This window comes from Salmo trutta, chromosome 12, assembly GCF_901001165.1.
Source record: "Salmo trutta chromosome 12, fSalTru1.1, whole genome shotgun sequence".
Taxonomy (NCBI): Eukaryota; Metazoa; Chordata; class Actinopteri; order Salmoniformes; family Salmonidae; genus Salmo; species Salmo trutta.
Window position 1 is genome coordinate 14,532,817 of NC_042968.1, and position 24,778 is coordinate 14,557,594.

The 24,778-nt window shown below is 44.9% G+C and overlaps 1 protein-coding gene across 2 annotated transcripts in view; it reads left to right on the forward strand.

Annotated features, from left to right (window-relative positions):
* LOC115202985 (ankyrin repeat domain-containing protein 11) overlaps window positions 1-24,778 on the forward strand; it is a 142,475-nt gene that overhangs the window by 14,948 nt on the left and 102,749 nt on the right. For both annotated transcript variants that reach the window (XM_029767210.1, XM_029767208.1), the window contains exon 2: window positions 12,699-12,778. The gene's annotated coding sequence lies outside the window, so the exon portion shown is untranslated. The remainder of the gene's footprint in view (window positions 1-12,698; window positions 12,779-24,778) is intronic.

The following is a 24,778-nucleotide window of genomic DNA, read 5'->3' on the forward strand; positions in this document are numbered from 1 at the left end:
TCAGCCTCTGATTTGCTTCTGCAGAGGAGGGTAGATGTAATATCGACGTACACATCACCATGGTGATGGCGACGATGAGCTGTAGAATGAGATGGGGTTGGATTTGGTACTGTGAAATGTGCTGCTGTGTTTTAGATTAGGAAAGACTATGTGGTTGGTTTAGATTTGTTTTGGTGACAGTTCTGAAGTCTCCCTTTTTGGTTCTTCTAAAATGTGATGGTTAGGGAGCTGAAGATGGGGAGGGATAATGTGTGTTCTCTGACTGACCCTCAATCCACCTCTGCTGTTGCACTAGGGCATGCGTATGTGGTAGACGGCCGGGGGGTGGCGGCGGCGCGGCGCATCAACCCCTCCCATTGTGTCTGTGAGCTAGTCAGTCACAAACAAGCACTCAGCCATGGTAGTGAAGATGTGTGTGCATGTCTGCTGCCTGCCTGACATTTAGAAAGTCTTTATGGTTTAAATAGGGGCCATTTTGAAATGGCGGTGTTATTGTCTGTTATTTCAGAACACAGTATCAACAGGAGACCAGGGATGTGTCTGCCCCCCTGAGGTGAGGTTTGATTTCCTATCGACCTCCTCGTCCACAAAACTCACTCCATTTATCATACTCGCGTTTCCTCTTGAATTCTGTAAAGGGTTTTCTTATTTCTTTTAAAAAGGGAGCAGAAACTCTCTCCAGGAGAAAGCACATACGTTTAAGCACACGTTTTAGATTCGGGCCAGTGAGTGTTTTGAATTCCTTGGAATGTGGGTTTCGCCATACGGAGAAACGGTTACCTTGACAACAGCAGAATGTTGGGTGTTTTGCCATGGAGTGTGTGAGGCCAGTGTGGATGATGGCTGTGCTGAACAAACAAGCACTGGTAACTGTGGCAGGAGTGGTGCTGATTCTCAATTCAACCCTCTCTCCTCCCTTTCTTCCTTCCTTCCTTCCTTCCTTCCTTCCTTCCTTCATTTGATAAAATCGCTTAATTTCATCCTTTTTTTATTTTCTACCATTATCTTCCTCTCACTATCTGGCTGTATCACTCTGCCTATCTTCCTTTCATAATTGTTCCTCATCCTGTTTACGTTTATATTCTAGTCATTTAGCAGACGCTCTTGGGGCGGCAGGGAGCCTAGTGGTTAGAGCGTTGGGCCAGTAACCGAAAAGTTACTGGATCGAATCCCCGAGCTGACAAGGTAAAAATCTGTCGTTCTGTTCCCCGGCAGGCCGTCATTATAAATAAGAATTTGTTCTTAACTGACTTGCCTCGTTAAATAAAGGTAAAAAAATAAATAAATCCAGTGCGACTTAGTTACAATGCAGAGGGGATGTGGTTGTCCCACCTATCTATCTTCCTTACCATGAGTCGTAGGACTATAATTCTTTCTATAGTATTAGACAGATGGACCCTCTATCCTTAAGCTACTCTGGTCGTGTTAGAAGCCTTCTCCATGTGGACCTGGGGGTAATAATGCACATCCCTTCAGATGGATATTTGCATTTTAATGGAATCGCTTGTTTTGGGGAGGTTCAAAATCGTGTTGAATTGGATTCCAGGATAGAAATCAATGAGGTCCATATGTCTGAACTGTGGTCGAAGTGCAATGGTCATTTAGCTGGAATGCCTGTTATGGGGGCCTAGTTGAAGGCACAAGCTTATCTTTTCCATATGCTAATAGCTTTTTTGTTGTTGTTGCAGTAGTCAAGCTGTCATCATTATCATGTTCAGGACTAAAACTTGGCCCTATTTCAGTGTGTAGCCTAAGTACCTTGTTGAACATTTTTTTATTCTGCTAAGAACCTATCAAAGGCTGATAGGCTATATGTTATTGTTCAAGAATAATCAGTAAGTTTGAGGTAATTTCCCATTTCACTGCAATCTTTAGAATACAAAACATGTACATGGATGTGCACGTGAGTGCAAACAGCAAGGTGTGTTTGTGCCTGTGGTGTTGTGTTCTCGCAGTGTGAAAGGGCCTGTGGTGCTGCCTGCCTGGCTCTGTTCTCAGTCCCCCTGCCTGCTTGCCTGCCTCTGCCTGGCTGACTGCTTCTCTGGAGCTGAGGAGGTTTAGCGTGGTCCCTGCAGAAGCCAGCCCGATCAATAATGTAGATGTTTTTGAAGAAGGGCAGTGTGCAGGTCTCTCTCACACGCAGCACACATCCCTCTACCCCCCCTCAGGTGGCAGTGTCAGGTTCCTCTCCAATGTAGAGAACAGATAGGATGGCTGAATCTAATTTGCCTCAGTAAGATATTAAAATAAGTGTGCTGCTGATACTTGATGCTCGAAATAGATCAGGCTGCCACTGGACTCTGGTGTCTGTCATATTGAGCTGCTGCTGTTGTTTAGAGCTGTAAGTTATTGTGGGGACTTTGAGAGGCGGACAGGGTGAGATATTGGATAAGGTGGAAAATAACACGCAATAACATGTTTTGTAAACGCAGATCTAAAATGCTTCTTATTGTAATATCTGCTCGGTATCAGACAAGTTATTTTCTGCTTCAGTTGCACTTCTCCCCTCAGATGAGAATTCAGGAATGGGCATTCTATCAACAGACAGCACTCTGACTGATGTGTAGCTACCTTTTCTCCTGTACTTTTCTCAGTGAAACCTACTTTTCTCTGGTAAAATGCAAGATTAACTTCAAACAAGACATTAAGAAATATAGCTGGCTGTATTTTTTTCTATGATAAACATTTAGAAATATGATGACCATGCATAGTTTTTGCAAAAAAAGACCTTGATGTTTCATTGTATACTCATTAACTTGTGTGGCTGCTGGCCAAGTAGCGTTGCACTTCTGTTATCATCTGATGAAAATGAAGCTATTTTCTGAATGTGCTGCACTAATGTATTTTCTGTAGAACACTATAGTTGCACGCCCCTGGTCAGCAAAAAACCCCACTGACTTTCAATATAAAACGCAAGTTGAAACGGTTTAAAACACTTTTGACGGTCTGCTTTTTGAAAATGCTGATTTCTGAACTCTAATGCGACCCCTGTCTCAATAGTAAGTGCCTGTGTCTCGTCAAAGAGGGTAGATGGAGGCAATGCTTTTGTGAATGCGTTCGCGTAAGTTTTTACAGTATTTAGCAATGTTAGTTTAGGCAACATGTTTTACCAATTATTTTGGTGAAGATGCTTTGTTACATTAGGCACTTAAGACATTTTGTGTGTATTTTGAGTTTATTTGAAGGTTTGCACCCTGCATATGAACTCCATAAATAAGACATTCTGTAAGGGCTCAGACGCACCAATGGCTTGCTGGCCGAGAGTACTTAGCATCTCTAAGTGTAATTTGTGAGGCCGAGTGGGCACCGATTTTTTTGCATGTACAGCGCCTGAAGAAAGTATTCATACCACTTGACTTATTCCACATTTTTTTTACAGCCTGAATTTAGAATGGATTAAATAAATAAATTACACACTACCCCATAATGGGCTTCCGTGTGGCGCAGCGGTCTAAGGTACTGCATCTCAGTGCAAGAGGCGTCACCACAGTCCCTGGTTCGAATCCAGGCTGAATCACGTCCGGCCGTGATTGGGAGTCCCATAGGGTGGCACACAATTGTCCCAGCGTTGTCTGGGTTTGGCCGGGGCAGGCCGTCATTGTGAATAAGAATATGTTCTTAACTGACTTGCCTAGTTAAATGTTTTTGTTTGTTTAAATAATGACAAAGTGAAAACATGCTTTTTAGAATTTTTTTTTTTCTCAATTTATTTTAAATTAAATACAGAAATATCACATTTACCTAAGTATTCACACCTTTAGTCAATACATGTTATCACCTTTAGCAGTGATTTACAGCTGTGAGTTTTTCTAAGTAAGTCTCTAAGAGCTTTGCACACCTGGACTGTACAACATTTGCACATTATTATAAACAACATTCATGTTGGTTGTTGTTCATAGCTAGACAGCCATTTTCAATTCTTGCAATAGATTTTAGTCAAAACTGTAGTTAGGCCATACCGGAACAAGCAACTCCAGTGTATATTTGGCCATGTGTTTTAGGTTATTGTCCTGCTGAAAGGGTCATTTTTGTCTCCCAGTGTCTGTTGGAGACCTAGTTCAGTCTGGTTTTCTCGGATTTTGTTTGTGCATAGCTCTATTCCATCATTTATTTATTTTTTTATCTTAAACTGCCGATGACCAGCATACTCATGACATGATGCAGTCACCACCATGCTTGAAAATATGAAGAGTGGTACTAAGTGGTGTGCTGGATTTGCCCCAAACATAATGCTTTGTATTCAGGACATAACGTTCATTTCTTTGCCACATGTTTTGCAGTTCTACATTAGTGTCTTAGTGCAAACTCTGTCATTTAGGTTAATATTGTGGAGTAACTACAATGTTGATGGTCCATCCTCAGTTTTCTCCTATCACAGCCATTAAAATCTAACTGTTTTCGAGTCACCATTGGCCTCATGGTGAAATCCCTGAGCGGTTTCCTTTACGGCAACTGATTTAGGAAGGACGCCTGAATCTTTGTAGTGACTGAGTGTATTGATACACCATTCAAAGTGTAATGAATACATTCACCATGCTCAAAGAGATATTCAATGTCTGCTTTTATTATTTTTACCCATCTACCAATAGGTGCCCTTCTTTGCAATGAATTGAAAAATCTCCCCTGGTCTTTATGCTTCAAAGCGGGGACCAAGAGACAGAAGCTGTTTTTCAATCTCAAGGCCATCAGACTGTTAAATAGCCATCACTAGCACATTAGAGGCTGCTGCACTATATACATAGACTTGAAATCACTAGCCATTTTAATAATTGGAACACTAGTCACAAATAACGTTTACATATTTTGCATTATATCATATGTATATACTAGAGGTCGACCAATAATGATTTTTCAACGCCGATAACGATTTATTGGAGGACCAAAAATAAGCAGATACCGATTAATCGGCCGAATTTTAATTTAAAAAAAAATAAAAAATCTTCTTTTATTTATTTATTTTGTAATAATGACAATTACAACAATACTGAATGAACACTTTTCTTTTACCTTAAACACTGTGACATGTTAAGATATGTATTACTCCTGAACTTTAGACTTGCCATAACAAAGGGATTGAATACTTATTGTTCAGACATTTTCAGCTTTTCATTTTAAATGAATTTGTAAACATTTCTACAAAGAATTCCACTTTAACGTTATGGGGTATTGTGTGTAGGCCAGTGACACACAATATCAATTTAATCCATTTTAAATTCACTGTAACACAACAAAATGTGGAAAAAGTCGATGTGTGAAATAGTTTCTGAATAATCCTGTGGAGAAAAAAGTTGCCAGACAGATGTGTGCCCAAATACTAGATGCACATTCGGTGCGAGCCCAAAGGCAACTGGTTCCATGCCGAGGTCCCACCGCATAAAAAATAGAAGCCAAAAAACAGCGCTGTGTGCAATATATATATATATATATATATTTTTTTTTAATTAAGGCCGCTAGAATAGCAGGCTGCCAACACACAATTGACTTCTCACACACACACACACACTCCTGCTATACTTCTTACTTATAATGTTTTGAATTGCTTTCAACGCCTACTAGTTTTTGCAGCCCGGTCACATGTGATACAAGTCAGTATTCGACGTCCATCCATGTCTGAGGACGTCGGGAGATTACAAGTAAACCGGCCGCTGGGGCAGCCGTGAGCGCTGTTACCTTCAAGTAGGTTTTGCTAGGTCGTTGTGGACTGTTATGCCGGATGGATTTAAGCATCTGCCTCTGAATCCAAAGTTAGCAAATTCGAATCCAGCGGTAGAAAGTTGAGATTTTTGTTTAAAGTCTATTCCAAACCTTAACCCTTAACTATTCAGAGTTAATGCCTAACCTTAAATCTAAGTTCATGCTTAAACTTAACCTTACACTTTGAAATTTGACATTTGCATCAACTTCTAAATTTGACGTTTGAGAAACATGGCTAAACGTCTAATTCTGAAGTGAAACTGTAAGAGCTAGTTGTGTTTTTGGTCTAGTGAGTCGTTGACGGAATAAACACAACTGATCTAAATAACTGAAACCTGAATTGCCATTTAGTCTCATTGTTTTCAGCTTATGTTTGGGTTTACAGCGCTCCTGCTGTTTTAGAGACTACTGGAAATGTGTAATATTCTTCCCTGGTACCCAACACTCCAGCTATTTAGGTAACTTGGTTAACATATTGCTTTCAAGAATAATTCACAACAGTAGGTCTATTATTCCTATATTCTATTTAGTAATATTTGTATTTTGGGACAGATTTGAAAAAATGCACTTCACAATCAAGTGCTGAATAACAATGCTACCCTGAGTAGCTTGGTGCCCTGCCTACAAAAAAATGGAGCCGAGGGAAATGCTGTCTGTGTGCATGCTGCTCTGTAGGTGAACAGTGCAGACTCTCCCTGTCCCCATGTGTCCGTGTCTGCTCCGTGATGCATGTTCAGTATTCAGACATAAAGGTCGGAGCTAGTGTCCCAGTCCCAGGCTGCTGTCAGCTCAGTCAGATGTGTTCTCTGATAGGGCAGCCAGAGAGGACTGGAGAGGTGCTCTGTATCCCAGGGACACATGGAGAGAAAGGGGGGGATGGAGGGGTCTGCCTCATTGTCCAGATTTCCCAGATAAATGGAGCTGACCAGATTGTGAAAATGGTGGCGCTTCCTGTAATCCGATGCTCTGGGGAGCGGAATGGGGGGGGGGAATAACAGAAAAGAGGCATGATAGAGGATGGCTGTGCCTGCCCTCAGGCGACCATTAGACCACCCGTCTCCTCCGTAATCCCACAATGCACTGGTGCCCCACATAAGCCTGCATGTTCGCACAAGCCACGGGCCAGGCCGCAGACACGCAGTGGCAGCCCGGGCTGAAGCAACACAGTCCAGCCAGTTGTTTTTAGAGCTCCACTCACTTTACCCTCCCCCAGCCATATTACTAAAGCTCAAAGGGGGCTGACCTCTTACTCTCCTCCCTTCGCTCTGTCTCTCTCAGTAGCTCGGCTCTCTCTTACACATTTTCCAGTCTTTGCTTTGAGCTTTGGGCTTCAGAATAGCATGTGTATACACCATTGCGTCCAGTATTTTTTTCTCCCCTCGCTCCTGCAGACACAGCCAGTGTTTTCAGCCCTATCACCATTGCAACATGTTGTGGACTAATCTCCGGAAATATACTCATTAAATAGCTACGGCTCTATGGCATGTGGAATTGTTTTGTGTCTGAGATGGTGGGTCTGAGTGTTAGCAGTTGTTGTTGTTGTGTGTGTGTGTGTTCCCTCGGGCAGTTATCTGGACACAGTGTGGTATGTTTGTAGCAGAGCAGCTCTGGCAGCCATTGTCTGTTGTTGAGGCTAGGTCCTAGGATTGGCCGTGACTGCTCTCCCAACTCCAAGGAGATTCTTGGATCTCAAACCCTGGGCGTTGGGCTTCAAAGCTGGACTCAAGAGTCTACAGAGACTGTAGTTGAAATCCACACTGGCCAGGTTCTCAAACGTGTCAGAAGTATGACTTGCCTTCTCATGCACATGTGTGCACCACTCCTCATGAACAAAGTCCAGTGTTTGGCTTTCTCCTGTTGATGTTGAAATACCTCGCATCTAGTAGGGATTTGTGTTGAAAGATGGTGTTAGTATATTCACTTCAAATAGCCAAACATGCGAAAAGAACACCTTTGTCCTGAGCTGCCCCTGCTTACTGTCTGGAGGGGGAGGCTTGAACTCTCACCTCTGACCTTTTGCATGTTTAGGTCAACTCCTATATCCTGTTGTACTCGTATTTCTTCTCATCAACTTGGCCATATCATAAAACCTAACCCCTGTATGAGCACAACAGGGATGTTAGCCAGAAGGAGAGAGAGCTAGCTAGTACTTGTAGGCCTGTGTCCTGCAGTGTGTTTGGATGTGAAGCTACAGGCTATTTGGCCCATGTCGGTCTGTGTGCTGACTGTGCTCTTTAAGCCTGGTCTTTCTGGTAGGCTCACCTAAAAGCCGTGCTGATTAGCATCTCTGGATTTTTGTGAAGCTTTTGTGCCAGGTTTTGTGCCTCAATCAGCAGTTTTTACTCGTGTCGCCTGCCTTCTCAATCTCCCATCGAGTCAAACCTAATTAGCCAGGATAGATGCAGCCGTTACAAATGAGCACGTCGAAGCCCCCCCAGAGTGGCTCAACACAAGTCGTGTAAACACGGCTGGTTTTGGGGAACCGGTCTCATTCACCAGAGAACCCTGCTAAACATGTCTATTAACACACAGAAATACATTGGAGTAGTAACTGGAGGCATTGCACCTGGAGGGCCACTGTAGGCCAAACACACACACACACTCTTTGGTGTGAGAACCTGGAGGGCGACTGTAGGCCAAACACACACACACTCCTTGGTGTGAGACCCTGGAGGGGCCCAGAGCTGCAGCACCCTCTTTGGGGTGAGACCCTGGAGGGGCCCAGAGCTGCTGCACAGAACCAAAAGGGAAAGAAAATGAGAAGCAGACACAAACTTCAGCATTTCCCTTCCTCTCTCTGCAGACAGGCCTCACTCAAGCCTCACTACCCCCTGCAAAGAGGCTCTTCAAATGGGCCAGAAATAGCCCAGGCTCTCCACATGCCTAGCAAACCTTCATTTAAGTCTAAGTAACTAAGATTTCTGGGTTTGACTGTGAATGGCCAAACCTATGGTGGTGTGTTGGTGCTCCCAGCTGTCTGTCCCCCCATGTGGCAGGGATTAAATGGCCAGTTTGGTCCTGTTAGACTTTACTACTTCCCCAGTCATAAATGTACAATTCCTGGACACATTGGACTGACTGGCAGCTCCCTGCCCTGCCTCTCTGTGTGAACGGGTGACTTCTAGTCCAGCTCAACTTCAGCAGGTAGTAAATTACCTCATTGGTGTGCTATTTTTCTTTTTAAACCAGTAGGCTGTCTCTGCTGTGTTCACATGAGCCGTGGTGCCAAACTTATGTCACATCCTGCCCAGCTGCCCCTGGCAGGCGGGACTATGGATATTTGCACAAGAGCATTTGTGTGCTTCTGCCTCACTTTGGCCAGGGCAAACACACTTACAGGAAGCCTCATACTGACATACTGACACAGGATGAACTTGTTATGGCGTTCTTAAAATACCTGGTCTTCCCTGCCTTCAGACAGAGCTGTCTCGTTGAGTCTTGTGCATGCCCTGGGGGCATGAGGGGGCCACCACATTACCACAAGGTAGGAGCCATGTGTTTTTGGCCGAGTCATCCTTCTTGAGATGTTTGAGAAGTGTGGGCTTGGGTGCCTTGCAATGACTGGTAGCTTGAACAGTCTCAACTATGTTGGCATGAGGTCAGCAGAGCCTGGCCCATGCCCTGTGGTGAAACTGAAGTCCTGTCTTTGGTAATCCCTCCCAGTGTATGAATAATTGTGGAAGCATCCTCTTTCAAGAGGAATATAACCATCTCCCTAAGAGCTGTGGCAAAGCGCTTTGCTTCTCAGGCTCAACGGTTCCCTTTTAAGGTCAACATATTGTGCACCTTACGAGTGGAGGAAAACCTCCGGCCAGCCCTAGAGGGAGAGATATCCTCCACAGACAGATAATGGAGTTTTAATGTGCAGTGCGTTTGCTAGTAGTAAGGGCTCTTATCTGTGACTGAAAGGAAACATGTCTCGCTCATTTGATCATAGGTGCACAAAGGGAGATCAGTGAGTTTGGCGTTATTGCTTTGATGTTTTTTTTTATTTCAATCAGAATTTAAAGCTCCGTAAGGATTCTAAATACGACATTTCACATTCAAGTTGAATTTAACCCTGGCATGATATCCTCAGATGTCCATAGTCTACCCAACCATGAGCTTACCCTGCCAGAGACTGATCTGTGTTACCCATGAGTGATGTCTTGTGTGTTTTAGCATGGCCCGGCTTAAAGTGAGTGTACTTTGTCACTGTGCGGTCGGGGGATTTTCTTAGTAAGATTACAAGCCTGTATTCAAGCCCCATTTAAGAGGGAGTGCTCTGCTCTCCATTCTGGATTAGTCCAATCCCTGGATTCCTGCTGTGAGAACCAACAGGGTTCTGATTTTAACAGACACGTCACCCCCCCCCCCCCCCCCCCCCCCCCCCCGTCCATCCCAGTGAGGCCTGGCCCCTTAATCTGGCTTCACTTCCTGTTTTGTCCTGGCACCTCCAGCCCTTGGCCTGGGTTCTAGTGCCATCCACTTTAGTCGGTATGTTAATTTGAGATTCTTGCTGTCCCATTTCTAGCTGCTAAGATTGACAGACATAAGGGTTTGCAGATGTAACATATATTTTCTTAATCTATGACTATTGCTATCTCTAATGGCTAGGGATGCACAGTTCGGTGAATGTTGCTGCCGACTAACCAACCCTCAGTAACCGGTCAACAAACGGTTACATTTTTCCCATACAGTAAAATGACGTGACCTACAGAAATTGCTATGCATGCATACAAGGAACTGACATTTCTCGTTAAGAGTTTAATTAAAACATGCAACAGTAGAAGCCTATCATCTTACAGTCAAAAGGCTATACTATTGAACATGCAACTCCTGTAATGAAGCCGCTAATAAAACATCATTTTCAAACATTTGCCAAAATGCCATTCGTGGGGAAACACTGTTCTGAACAGAGCACCTAATGCCAGCCGAGCTGAAAACGCTGTTCTGAACAGAGCACCTAATGCCAGCCGAGCTGAAAACGCTGTTCTGAACAGAGCACCTAATGCCAGCCGAGCTGAAAACGCTGTTCTGAACAGAGCACCTAATGCCAGCCGAGCTGAAAACGCTGTTCTGAACAGAGCACCTAATGCCAGCCGAGCTGAAAACGCTGTTCTGAACAGAGCACCTAATGCCAGCCGAGCTGAAAACGCTGTTCTGAACAGAGCACCTAATGCCAGCCGAGCTGAAAACGCTGTTCTGAACAGAGCACCTAATGCCAGCCGAGCTGAAAACGCTGTTCTGAACAGAGCACCTAATGCCAGCCGAGCTGAAAACGCTGTTCTGAACAGAGCACCTAATGCCAGCCGAGCTGAAAACACTGTTCTGAACAGAGCACCTAATGCCAGCCGAGCTGAAAAATGTGAGATAATGAGAAAGTGACAGATGAAAATCTCAGTTAGAAACTTAGAGGGGGAATCTAATAACAACAATTAGGATGGGTTGTTAATATGACTAGGATTGGTCTTTTGGTTTCTCGACAATGAAAGAAAGTTGACATGAAAACGGAACAGCAGAGAAATGCTGGTTAATGACAGCAGGAAGTCTTTATAAAATAATTGCCTCCACGTTTCTATGGTTGGATTTTGGCGAGGCTACTTTGAAGCAAGGTAAAGACATTTCTCATTTGAAGTAAAGTAAAACGTTCAGGTTTCAAACAATTATGCAGCCTCGAGCTCACATTGCAAATTGGTGGGTGACACGCTGACAGCCTGCCTACCGTTGACTATAGCCTATGCATTCAAATGGCGATTCGGAGGCGCGCTTTAATTACCAGTTGAGATTGAGAAATACAAATACCAGCTGTTTTTAATCGCATCCATCAAAACATTTATAATTATAAAACATTTTTTACATGTGATTGAACTTAGAACTTATTTGTTGTGTAATGACTCTGCTTATAAAAGCACTCCAGGACCAGCTTTTTGAGGTGCTCGCCTTGCGCTGTCTGACAGGTGATAGCTATTCCGCTCCTCAAACTAGGCTCTGTGTGCTTTGCCCGTGTGGTTAATAAGATGCATGACGACTAACGAAAATACACGCTGCAATTTAATTCCACTAAATCATGCAAATGAACCTGTAGACTGATAAGGATGACCGGTCGAATATATTTTCGGTGGCTAACCGATTAACCGTTAACATCTCTACTAGTGGAATGAGATTTTGCTTTCATGGCCTCGCACACAAGAATAATGGCAGTCTGACAGATTTGGTAAGCTTTGCACCTGTTCTCTTCAGAAGGAAAGAGGGCAAGATACAAGCAGAAGCCCTTTTTATATTTCATTCATTTCTGAAAAGGACAAACTCTTGGTTAATAACGCCCTCTAAGACTGAAATCATGTTATTCTCTATCCTTAGACACATATACTTTTCCACAATACCACTGAGCCTAAAAACTGGGGTGTGTGGTCCTCTTGAGTCAACTTGTTATCACCATTTGTGCTAGTGGACTCTCAATGTTATTTGAACAACTGCCATGGAACAAATGTGAGCGAGGGGCTAGGTGACAGCGACACAGGAATGTAACCGATGTGGCACAACTGAAGGCCTTTGAAAAGCCCCTCTATCTTTCAAATCCTGATAAACCCCTGCCCTCAGTTGGGACAAAGCTAGGGCTGGGTTTGGCTGGGGGGTTGAGGGGCTGTGGCTGGGGGGGTTGAGGGGCTGGGGAGGGGGGTTTGAGGGGCTGTGGCTGGGGGGGGCGGTTGTGAGGGGCTGGGGAGGGGGGTTTGAGGGGCTGTGGGTGGGCGGGCGGGCAGGCAGGCGGTTGTGAGGGGCTGTGGCTGGGGGGGTTGTTGGGCTGTGGCTGGGGGGGGGTTATGAGTTGCTATCTACAGGGGTAGGAGAGGCTGACATGGTGTGGGGGCTTTGACCTTTGAAAGGTTGCACTAAGATACTGTGTTGGGGGAACAGGACAACCTGAGTGGGGAAGATGACTACCTACACCAGATCTCATTAGGAATGTTGAACCCCAACTAACATCTCTGTAACTAATCCTTCGGTTTTCTTTTGTTTTGTAGGATTCTTTGGACTTCCCTACTGCAGCCCTATTTTTAAGCAGGATTTTAACGCCACCCATCCGCAGACAGCCATGGAATCGGTATGTATTGCTACATTCTCTCCACTTTGTCTCTGGAGCCATCTCTGTTTCTTGTCCCTGTGTTTGTCACGACGTACTGAAGGATTGAACACGCAGTATAATGTTTTGAAACATTGTTTACAGAAAGGGGGTTGTTTTCTAAGGCCCGTGTTCCTGTACTCCAGCAGTCTTGTTGTTTTGACTCGTCAGATTTCTCCAAACCGTCTCAGATGCTAAATAAACAACACTCATATGGCACCACAGAGAGGGTTTGCTGTGGAACTGCGTATCGGGCTGTGTGTGTGGTTATAGACTTATATCATTTCAAGCCATGGGTTGAGCCAGTCTCTCTAGCTATGAGAGAGAGAGAGTGGGAGAGAGAGAGAGAGAGCGAGAGAGTGGGAGAGGGCCAGACAGGAGCAGTGCTAGTACCAGCTGGCAGCTTTAAAGCCCTGCGCTCTCGACTGGAATGTGTGCATTAAGAGCAGGGCTTAGTGCAAGCCCAGGCCCTGCCTTCCTGTCCCTTTGTTAAAGGGGTTCTGTGTTTTAGCTGGTGTGGGCTTTTGTGTGTGTGTGTGCACGGTTGTTTGTGTGGCGAGCAACTTGGTTTGGAAAGTAGGTCACCGCTCCCGTAGAGCTCAGTGTCACTAATGAAGTGTCCCTCTCCTGCATGCGACTCGTGATCGTGCTGCTCGATCAGTAAGTAGTGGCAGCCCACGCCTCTGAAGAGACGGCTGCCTTTTCCCCACGGCACACAGAGAGACTTTCAGCATGGGCGCTGTACAATCGATCTCCCCTCTCGTTCTCTCGTTCTCTCATTTTGTTCTCCTATTCCTTCTCTTTAGCCAGACACTCTGTGCAACGGGAGCTGGTGATGTTTACCTCCTGAAATCATTCCGGATCTGCTTACTGTCAGTGGAAACCAAGGAAACTGATCAAAAAAGCTCATTTTGCTGCCAGTACTGTTTCTCTCCTCCCCACCCCCACCTCTCCTCATGTGATGCCAGTCACATGGTTTCCAGGCACCAGTAGAGTAAATCAGAATCAGATTTTATTTTTAACTGCTCTACATCCTCCACTTTGCCAATGGTTAGCAGAAACAGACGTAGGTTACGGTGTACCTCTCTCTCCCTCCGTTTCATGCTCTATTGCCTCCTCTCTTTCGCTCTTTGCCACTCCCTGTCTCATGCTCTCTCCACTCTTCCTCTCGCTCTCTGTCTCTCGCTCTCTGTCTCTCGCTCTCTGTCTCTCGCTCTCTGTCTCTCGCTCTCTGCCTCTCGCTCTCTGCCTCTCGCTCTCTGCCTCTCGCTCTCTGCCTCTCGCTCTCTGCCTCTCGCTCTCTGTGTGTAGCCTGCTTCCAGCCCCCGGCAGAGCTGATATTATTGTCAGCGTTATCTGCTGGTTGGGAGTTGTGCTGTGTTGGACGGTAGTGCAGATGAAAGGGTGTCTCCCCTGTGAATGCTCTCCCTGCACCGTTTTGCCTCTGCTCATTTACCAGCCTGTTTTTTTCTTCTTCTCTCCCTCCTCCCCTTTTCCAAAGTAAGCCTGTTCTTCAATGGGATTAGGCTGCAGCACTCTGAACAGGAAAGTGGGCCCTGCCAGTCATATTACATAACTCTCATAGCCTAGCTTGAGACAACTATAGGGGCTTTGTTCCTCAAGACCCCGCTCCCACCCGCCTACCTCTACTCCTGGCAGGCCACATGCTAATGCTCTATTGAAAGAGTCTGTGTGCTCCAAACAGGCATGGCTCTGTGGCCAGGGAGGAGAGAAACTCTGCATCATTACCCTGCATATTGGCATTTCACTCATATCTTTAGCTGAGGAATGTGAACTCAAGGCAGAAGGAGCGGGAGCTTTGTTGTGTTTCTTGTAAGCACGTTGATGAGATAATATAGGAGGTTGTGGACCGTCCAACGGATTGAACCTTTGCGGTGTTGGCGTGTCAAATGTATTGGTTTTCTCTCCCTTCTGACTAGTGTGCCCCGTTAACTAGTGTGCCCCTTCTGACTAGTGTGCCCCGTTAACCACTTAGGATGCAGACCTGTATTGTTGTAGTTACATTGTTCTGTGGCATAGGCCCATGCCTCGTGATTCTATAGCTTATTTGAGCAGAAGTTTGAAGGTTTGTACATTAGTAGGCTTGTTGCATAATGTGAAGAGCAGGATTGGTATGGGATAAAATGGTGCCTTTGCCCAAGGTTTTTCTTGTCATTCTGTTCCAAGTCATTAGAGCTAAGCACCGAGGAGGAACCATTCTTTAAAAGATAATATCCAAGAGTGTGATGTCATTGTTCCATTAATCAGCGCAGCTGCTGATTGGCTGAGGTTCATGTTCGAACACACCCTGAAAGGAAGTGTCAGCTAGCTCTCTCATCCCACTGCAGAGGGAGGGATGTTGGTATCGCCAATACGTGACGACTCCAATCGGCGTTACGGTCTGGCTGATGGAAAACGCCTACATGTATTTTTCAACTTACCTGCACTTGTTGACACTTTGTTTGTTCTCGAAACCAGAAAAGGTTTATCTTATAAATGTGCAGGTGGTTACAAAAACCAGAGACAATTCCGTAAGATATTAAATCCATGTTTTGTATTGAGTGATAAATGCCTCTTGCATCTGTAGATCTTTGTTTTGGTCGCACTGTGTGACGTGCTGTCATCTTCTACACTTGGACGAGCCACATAGACAATTTATTTATTTTATTTCAACTTTATTTAACCAGGTAGGCAAGTTGAGAACAAGTTCTCATTTACAACTGCCACCTGGCCAAGATAAAGCAAAGCAGTTTGACACATATAACAACACAGAGTTACACATGGAGTAAAACAAACATACAGTCAATAATACAGTAGAAAAATAAGTCTATATACAATGCGAGCAAATGAGGTGAGATAAGGGAGGTAAAGGCAATAAATAGGCCATGGTGGCGAAGTAAATACAATATAGCAAGTAAAACACTGAAATTGTAGATTTGACAGTAGATGAGTGTGCAAAGTAGAAATACTGGGGTGCAAAGGAAATAAATAAATACAGTAGGGGAAGAGGTAGTTGTTTGGGCTATTTATAAATGGGCAATATACAGGTGCAGTGATCTGTGAGCTGCTCTGACAGCTGGTGCTTAAAGCTAGTGAGGGAGATAAGTGTTTCCAGTTTTAGAGATTTTTGTAGTTCATTCCAGTCATTGGCAGCAGAGAACTGGAAGGAGAGGCGGCCAAAGGAGGAATTGGCTTTGTGGGGGACAAGTGAGATATGCCTGCTGGAGCGCGTGCTACGGGTGGGTGCAGCTATGGTGACCAGCGGGCTGAGATAAGGCGGGACTTTACCTAGCAGGGTCTTGTAGATGACCTGGAGCCAGTGGGTTTGGCGACGAGTATGAAGCGAGGGCCAGCCAATGAGAGCGTACAGGTCGCAGTGGTGGGTAGTATATGGGGCTTTGGTGACAAAACGGATGGCACTGTGATAGACTGCATCCAATTTGTTGAGTAGAGTGTTGGAGGCTATTTTGTAAATTACATCGCCAAAGTCGAGGATCAGTAAGATGGTCAGTTTTACGAGGGTATGTTTGGCAGCATGAGAGAAGAATGCTTTGTTTTGCGAAATAGGAAGCCAATTCTAGATATAACTTTGGATTGGAGATGTTCTATGTGAGTCTGGAAGGAGAGTTTACAGTCTAACCAGACACCTAGGTATTTGTAGTTGTCCACATATTCTAAGTCAGAACCGTCCAAAGTAGTGATGCTGGACGGGCGGGCAGGTGCAGGCAGCGATCGGTTGAAGAGTATGCATTTAGTTTTACTTGTATTTAAGAGCAGTTGTAGGCCACGGAAGGAGAGTTGTATGGCATTGAAGCTCATCTGGAGGGTTGTTAACACAGTGTCCAAAGAAGGGCCAGAAGTATACAGAATGGTGTCGTCTGCGTAGAGATTGATCAGAGACTCACCAGCAGCAAGAGCGACATCATTGATATACACAGAGAAGAGAGTCGGCCCAAGAATTGAACCCTGTGGCACCCCCATAGAGACAGCCAGAGGTCCGGACAACAGGCCCTCCGATTTGACACACTGAACTCTGTCGGAGAAGTAGTTGGTGAACCAGTCGAGGCAATCATTTGAGAAACCAAGGCTGTTGAGTCTGCCGATGAGGATGTGGTGATTGACAGAGTCGAAAGCCTTGGCCAGGTCAATGAATACGGCTGCACAGTACTGTTTCTTATCGATGGCGGTTAAGATATTGGACCTTGAGCGTGGCTGAGGTGCACCCATGACCAGCTCTGAAACCAGATTGCATAGCGGAGAAGGTACGGTGGGATTCGAAATGGTCGATGATTTGTTTGTTAACTTCTTGGGGCTATGTGGGACGCAAGCGTGCCACCCGTGGTGCACCCTATCAACAACAGGTGCATTTCAAGAGCGGCAAATTTGAAACCAATTAAATGTCAAAATTCAAATTTTTCAAACATACAACTATCTTACACCCTTTGAAAGATAAACATCTCCTTAATCTAACCACGTTGTCCGATTTCAAAAAGGTTTTACGGCGAAAGCATAAAGTTAGATTATGTTAGGAGAGTACATTGACAATAGCTGTGTGTAATGCTTTGTCAATTCAAAGACAGGCGTCACCAAAACCATAAAATCAGCTAAAATTATGCACTAACCTTTGACAATCTCCATCAGATGACACTCCTAGGACATTATGTTAGACAATACATGCATTTTTAGTAATATCAAGTTCATATTTATATCCAAAAACAGCGTTTTACTATGGCGTTGATGTTCAGGAAATCGTTTCCCTCCAATAACCGGCAGTCAAGTCAGCACAACAAATTAAATAATTAATATTCGAAAACATTGGTAAAATATTATATTGTCATTCAAAGAATTATAGATTTACATCTCTTGAACGCAAACGGCTTGCCAGATTTAAAAATAACCTTACTGGGAAATCACACTTTGCAATAATCTGAGCACTGCGCCCAGAAAAATACGCTTTGCGATACAGACTAACCGACATGTTGGAGAGATCTAAAATCGAAAATACTATGTAAATAATCCATTACCTTTTGATTCTCTTCATCAGATGTCACTTCCAGGAATCCCAGGTCCATAACGATTGTAGTTTTGTTCAAAAAAGCTCATCATTTATGTCCAAAAAGCTCCGTGTTGTTAGCACATGATCTAAGCCCGCCGGACTTCACTTCATGAACGAGGGGGAAAAAAATATTTACGTTCGTTCAAACATGTTAAACGTTGTATAGCATAAATCATTAGTGCCTTTTTTAACCAGAACATGAATAAAATTCAAGGCGGACGATTGCGTTCTCTTTTAAAACGTATTGGAACGAGAGTACCCAACATGAACTCGTGCGCCAGAGTCTAATCGGCCATCACCGTTCCATGGCTCTTGTTCGGTCAGATCTCACAGTAGAAGACTCAAAACACTTTGTAAAGGCTGGTGACATCTAACATTAATAAGCCCCTGTGTGTTTCAATGGCATAGGCTTAAAGGTAATTCAACACATCAGGTATCCACTTCCTGTCAGAATCTGTCTCAGGGTTTTGACTGCCATATGAGTTCTGTTATACTTACAGACACCATTCAAACAGTTTTAGACATTTATTTGGTTTCAAATTTGCCGCTCTTGAAATGCACCTGCTGTTGATAGGGTGCGCCACGGGTGGCATGCTAGCGTCCCAAATAGCCCCAAGAGGTTAAGTATATCATAGTTGAGGTCACCTAGCAGCACGAGCTCTGAAGATGGATGGGGGGCAATCAGTTCACATATGGTATCCAGAGCACAGCTGGGGGCAGAGGGTGGTCTATAGCAGGCGGCAACGGTGAGAGACTTGTTTTTAGAGAGGTGGCTTTTTAAAAGTAGTAGTTCAAATTGTTTGGGTGCAGACCTGGATAGTAGGACAGAACTCTGCAGGCTATCTCTGCAGTAGATTGCAACACCGCCCCTTTTGGCCATTCTATCTTGTCTGAGAATGTTGTAGTTAGGGATGGAGATTTCAGAGTTTTTGGTGGTCTTCCTAAGCCAGGATTCAGACACGGCTGAGACATCCGGGTTGGCAGAGTGTGCTAAAGCAGTGAATAAAACAAACTTAGGGAGGAGGCTTCTAATGTTAACATGCATGAAACCAAGGCTTTTACGATTACAGAAGTCATCAAAAGAGAGCGCCTGGGGAATAGGAGTGGAGCTAGGCACTGCAGGGCCTGGATTCACCTCTACATCGCCAGAGGAACAGAGGAGGAGTAGGATAAGGGCACGGCTAAAAGCCATGAGAATTGGACGTCTAAGACGTCCGGAACAGAGAGTAAAAGGAGCAGGTTTCTGGGGGCGATAAAATAGATTCAAGGTATAATGTACAGACAAAGGTATTGTAGGATGTGAATACAGTGGGGGTAAACCTAGGCATTGATTGATGATGAGAGAGATATTGTCTCTAGAAACATCATTGAAACCAGATGATGTCATCGCATGTGTGGGTGGTGGAACTGAAGGGTTGGATAAGGTATAATGAGCAGGGCTAGAGGCTCGACAGTGAAATAAGCCAATAAACACTAACCAGAACAGCAATGGACAAGGCATATTGACATTAAGAAGAGGCATGCTTAGCCGAGTGATCATAAGGGTCCAGTGAGTAGTGAGGTTGGTTGGGGTCACGGCTATTCATACAGCTAGCCGAGCCATGGGTAGCAAGCTAGCAGAAGATGGAGGTCTGTTTTTATCCACCCTGTGTGTTTCCGTCGGTAGATTAGTGGCTTCCGTGTGGTAGAGGGGACCGATCCAATTGTCAAAATAGTTATAGTGGCCCAAGAAGATTGATCGATAGACCTGTTCAGATAGCAGCCGATATGCTCACGACAGCTAATGATTAGTGGGCCGCAGTTAGCAGATGGGTGTTCAGGTTACGTTGCGATGGAGGGGCCAGTTGAATAACTCCCTCGGGCAGATAACGTCGGTAGTCCAGTCGTGAAGGCCCGGTGGGGCTCCACATCGGCAGTAAAACGGGTCCGGATAGGTGATTGTAGCCCAGGCAGTGGCTGATGGAACTCTTCAGCTGGCTAGCTCCGGGATAATTGGTGTTTGCTCCGGAATCGACACTGCAAGATCCAGGTGTAAATGTCCAGAGCTTGCGGTTGAAATTCAGGGATATAGAGAGAAAATAGGTCCGGTCTGGTCTGAGTCGCGTTGTACAAAACTGGCGATAGCTTTACGAGGTGAATAATACTTTTGACATAAAAAAAGCATAATTATAAAAAAAATATACAGAAAAACAGAAGAAAAAAATTAATAGAAATAACAGATCAGCACAACATTTGGTGAGGCGGGTTGCCGGAGAGTGTTTTGAAGTTTAGTTTCTAGAAGAAATGAAAAAAAAAGATATGCGAAGAAAAAGACAAAAAGACATAAAATACATACACACGGGACAAGACAAGGACAAAGGATGTCTGACTGCTACGCCATCTTGGAAACCTTGAATAAGCTATAGAAATAGAATATAAACGCAATAGAAGCGTTGTTTCTTGTACTATTGTCTGTTGTGTCTTTAGAGGACTGCTTCACTTTGATGTCCTTTTTCTTCTGTCCTTAGTTTGTCTTTCTTCTGTTAACTAGATATTCTTTGTTATTCTTTGTTAACTAGCTAGCTTCTTCCAGGAGAGTCCCAAGCAACTGCTTAGCAACTGGTAAACAAAAAAAGCTAGCCTATCATTGTTTGTTGCTTGTTTTGTCTCGAATTCAGTCTTGCAGTTTTCTTTAGCTTTTCTCCAATGTACTTCACTCTAAAAAAAACTCTAAAAAACCATGTAAATTTCAATATTTGTAGGAGTTCTTTTTTTCAGCAGCTGCTGCTCAATTTGGAACTCCAGAACAAATGAGATCCTAGTTCCTAGCCAAGATGCTGGGAAATGCTAGATGTGCGGCAGCTAAGATGGCGAGGAACCTACTCGGGCAGCGCAAAACTTTCAGATTTTTTTGGGGTAGAACCACATGCAGCTGGACACAAGTGTTTATAAGACACTATATTTCCCGAATCGAGAACCAAGTATGGCCAAATGCAGGTTAGTTGAAAGATACATGCCAGCGTTTTCCATTAGCCAAACTGTAATGCCGATTTGGAGTCATTACATATCGGCGATACCCACCTTAGCTAGGCGGCAGGTAGCATTCAGCTGTCTTTCTGTCTGTCCACTTACAGGACACAACTATAAATGCAGATTTCGGAAGTGTGCGGTCACCAGCTCCAATCAAATATAACCCCTTTGACAAACGGGCTGAAACACTGACCTTTGGGCATGGCTTGATGGCAGAAATGTTGTATTGTGTGTTTGTCTTTGCAGATGGCACAGGTTTAGAGGCGAAGCCCCGCTGCTGCTGGAGGAGTTGGAGGTAGCCGTAGTAATAGGAAGGTACAGGGGGCCACGTCCGACTCTGCCACTGAAATGGTTTTTGATGGCAGGTTGGGCAAGCGGCACACTGGGCTTTGGAAATTAGTATCTAGGTGTGAGAATGAAAAGGACAAATAGTGCCAGCTACATAGAAAATAGTTTGTAAGTGCCGACTACATGGCGCTCTCCCGTGAGGTATGACGTGATGGGGAGAAGAGATGGGAAGGAAAAATATTTCAATCTTCAATATGTCAAAAGAGAACATTGCTTTGAATGCAGTTTGTGTGTAAGCGGAGAACAGGATGTATCCATTTTTTAATGAAGAGATGTTATGCTGCTGGCTTGAAAAGAATGTGCTGCTCGGAGGTCAGGGTTGATTCTCATGCTCTGCTCAAGGGTATGGCTCAGAGCTGCTGACAGCCAGGCAGGCCAGTGTTTGTCCCACCACTCCCACACACACTGTCAGAACCAAGCTCACCCACCACAGCAACACACTGACTGCAGAGTTGAGGGGACTGGCTGTGATGATAGATAGCCAGTGCTACTCTGAAATGGTCAGATTTGTAGTGTGTGTCTGGATGCTGAGGAGTTGGCTGGGTGTTTTGTAGATGGGACAGAATGTTTTTAAATGTTCTACCTCCCCTTCTCCAGAGCCAAGTTCCCATCAGTGAGTCGTCCGTACACTAAGTCTGTGTTTAGATCTTAAGTCTAATTTTAGAGCTGAGCTTTGGCTTAGCGCTGAGAATAACAGGATAACAGTATCCTCTTTACTTTGCCTTTAACCAATAGCTATGACAGTGGTGTTGCATTAGACAAGACTAGACAATGGCCTCACGTGGTTCTGTTCAATCAGGGTCCAAGAGACCAGATTGACTGGTCCTAGCCTGCCCACTGTCCCTCTGCCTCTCTCCCTCCAGTACAATAACCTCTGAACAGTGCTATGCACCCGCCAGGCACCCAGTGTCTCCCTCTCTGGGCCTCTCTACTGTACCTCCTCCACCCCTTGTCTCCTCACAGGATCAAACAGTCCCCCATCAAATCTGGGGGGGGGGGCAAAACCCAGTGGAACAAATGATTGTGTTTGTTCTAATGTGAGTTAAAGGGGCCCTCCCACAGCGCCTCCTGGCAGCCTGTGTTTCTGCCTGTTTGCTAGGGTATTTAGAACTCTGGCTGGGTGGTTTAAAGAACATGGATTGCCATGGAGACATTGTGCATTATTTCTATATCTGACCCTTTCAGCTCAAGCTGTAATTGGATTATTTGTAGTGTAACGCATTTCATCTCTTTCTCTGTAGAGCGAGAATGGAAATATGAAGGATTTGTTTTCTATATCTGACTGGTAGAGTATAGTGTCAGCTCAGCAGCCTGACTGTGAATAGGCCTACACCACAGTTCTCTTCTGCACTTTGTTAGTGTTGTATTTATGGGAAAGGACAGTTTGATATGAGTGATGGGAGTTAGTGCAGATAAATTGGTTATTTCTGCCTTACCTTTCTCCTCTTAATTTGTCAACGTCACCAGAGTGGTCAGCCCAAGTCCAGGGCAGCTAGCCTACTTCTCAATCCACCACACTAGGGTTTTCATATATTTCTGACTTTACTTTCAATGTCTGTGTGAATTAAGTACTCCATATTAAAATGACCAATGGAGAAAATAGAGAATCACGCTCTGAAATCTATAGAACACCATCAATAATTTTCTCTAAACATTGGCTCAATGATATGCTTGGATAGCATTACTTTTCTTGCTATTTCAGTTGCAGCGATTGTGTACAATTTCTGAGATGATTGTGTCCATGTAGAAATCGGTGAAGTGAGCGAGCGGGAAAGATGGCAGAAAGAGGAGCCACAACAACCATTATCCTCTTCTCTGTCCTTCCCCCATCCCCTCCCTCCCCCGTCCCTGAGTGACGCTGTGGTTTTTCCCCTGACTGCTGCCAGGTCTCTCCCTCCCTCTCTCTCCTCTCGGGATCATGATGACTGAGCTGTTTGCATGGGGCTGGAGATTAGCAGGCTAATGTAGTGTTGAGTGGGAGAGCAGAAGCCGAGGCACGGACAGCCACAGTGATGGGGCCTGGGCCTGCTGAACAACACTAGGCAGAACCCCTAACATTGGACCTGGGCTGTGCTGGGGGGGGAGCCTGACAGCGTCAGGGTAAGCTATACCCTTGTAGTGGTGAATGGAATGTATTGAGTTTGTATTAAATACACACACAGCCTAATCTCTTGCACTGAGTGCTCTGGTAGTAGACGGGCCTATTTTAGGGAGCCACTTATTAAAGGTTGAATGAGTGGAGTAGCTTGTTCCCTCGTCTCTGGTTTCTCACCATAATGGCAGCCATAATGGCTCCGTTTCTGATTTATGTCAGGCGGGATCTGATTTCAGGAAACTCTGTTTTTTTTCTTCTTCCAGTAATCTGAATTCCCTGTGCTTCCCACCCAGCCCACCTCTCAGGGGAGCCTGGAGCAAAGTGCTCGGGCCTGGGCGGACAGAACTGTAGCACGGCGGCCCAGCCCACTTGCAGGCAGTGGCAACCCAATCCTGCTCTCTGCTTTTTGGTTCAGTCCGCTGTCACTCCAGCAGCCAGAGCACTGTGACCTTGGTTTCAAGTAGCCCTGGCTTGGTAGTAAGCCAATACCACTCCTGGGATGGTGTGACCTTGTTCACCAGCCCACTGTACGTCTGCATGCCTCTCTCCCCCCTTTGGCAGAAGGGGCGACCTTTGCTTGCTGTGATAATTCAATGCGAAAACAAGAAATTGAGTCATTGGCTGGTCAATGGGCCTGTCCTGCTTGTGGTTGCATAAAGGCTGTTGAATGTCGTATTAACCTGTCCTGGGCTCTGCTTGGAGTCAGAGCTATCTGTCTTATGTGATTATTTATGTGGTTCCCTGTGTGGGCTACAGCAAAAGATTGTTACGTCAGCATCAAATGAGCTCCCTCTAGTACACCTGTCATTTGGCCACTTGGCTTGGTTGGAACTGTGAAATTACTTTTCACCTTTTTTCAATCAACTGATTGGAGCCCTGGCCAATCAGTGGGTTTGTGTCGTGTCGCTGATACAGGGATGGAACGGCACGCTTTATTGTCTGAATGAACGGAACTGCTCAGTTGCTAGGCTAACTGATATGCTTTCTTAGTGAAATCCTATGACTTCTTTTGTGGTTGAGGTTTGTTTGGGTTGTGCCCAATCACTGTTGTCCAGTGCTGGTTAGTGAGCCACATGCTTGTTGTCACAGAGTGGTAAAGCCTTAACGTAAACCCAGTGGGTACTAGCAGTGTATCTGACTGAACAACAAGGACCTATAGTTCAGCAGCTGGACCGGTCTCTCGTCAGCATCCTGTTAAATCATTTACATTTAAGTCATTTAGCAGACGCTCTTATCCAGAGCGACTTACAAATTGGTGCATTCACCTTATGATATCCAGTGGAACAACCACTTTACAATAGTGCATCTAAATCTTTTAAGGGGGGGGGTTAGAAGGATTACTTTATCCTATCCCAGGTATTCCTTAAAGAGGTGGGGTTTCAGGTGTCTCCGGAAGGTGGTGATTGACTTGTCATGATGTATGATGAAATCATGATGGCGCTGACGTGGATAGCAGCAGTCTTAGGGGATCCTG